Below are 1,050 nucleotides of genomic sequence, written 5' to 3'. Positions count from 1 at the left end.
CTGCCTTTTGATTAGTTTGGATAGGGGCTTGTCAATCTTGTTGATTTTCTCAAAGAACCAGCTATTTGTTTCATTGATTCTTTGGATTGTTTTCTGTGTGAGAGGTTTATTTCAGGCCATTCAATCCTATTCTTACCCCATTCCACACAGATTCACTCTCACCTACCACTCCAAATTTTATATTCTTTTTTAAATTATATAACACCTAAATAGAGTTAATGCCATCTGTATACTCATGGATGTAGAACCAGCTACTGGAACAAGAATCATATTCCAAGTACTAAGTCCTTAATGACATTGATTTTTCTTTTCCTAACAGTCATCAAATGTTGGCAGATCTTCAGGAAATGCTGAGGGCTCCTGAGCCACTTGTCTATCCATATTGAAACTGGTTTGTTTGCTTTTGCTCCAGTATTGTTAATACAAAAAAAAAAGGTACTATAAGTGACCTGGCCCTATCATGTCTAGAAGATACTATCATTCTCTGCTCCTCACTGATCTCTGCTTCTTATGATTTTCTGCTTCCCTACTCGTCATTTTCCTGGGGACTTAGCAAAAAGCACTGGAATATTAAGTTTATGATAACCTCTTCAGAAACAATTATTTTTTGTACTTTTGACAGTTCTGAGTTTCTTTGCCTACTGCTGTCCACTTCAGAAGGGTTCTCTCTGATGAGTAGGAAGTAACTTTCTCTTAGCATATAGATTTTAGAGCAAATTTACATTATATACATTCAGCAAAGTAACAAAAGTAGTGTCTTGGGGAACCAAGAACTATGTCAGTAAATTATTATTTTGACGATGCCACTAAGATACCTCTGTCTTACTAGATTCCTAGGAATTTATTGAATAGTGACCCCAGTCTTCTTTTTGGAAGTGTGTGATTTTTAAGAGGAAAACTATAAGAGAGAAATGTAGAGCTCAATAAAAATAATAAAAATAAAAAAGTTTCTAGAAAAAAAGGAGGAAAACTATCTACCCACTATCAAGGGTGATGCAGATTAAATTCACACACACACACACACACACACACACACACACACACACCAAA

This window comes from Microtus ochrogaster, chromosome 5, assembly GCF_000317375.1.
Source record: "Microtus ochrogaster isolate Prairie Vole_2 chromosome 5, MicOch1.0, whole genome shotgun sequence".
NCBI lineage: Eukaryota > Metazoa > Chordata > Mammalia > Rodentia > Cricetidae > Microtus > Microtus ochrogaster.
This window is presented reverse-complemented; position numbering follows the sequence as displayed.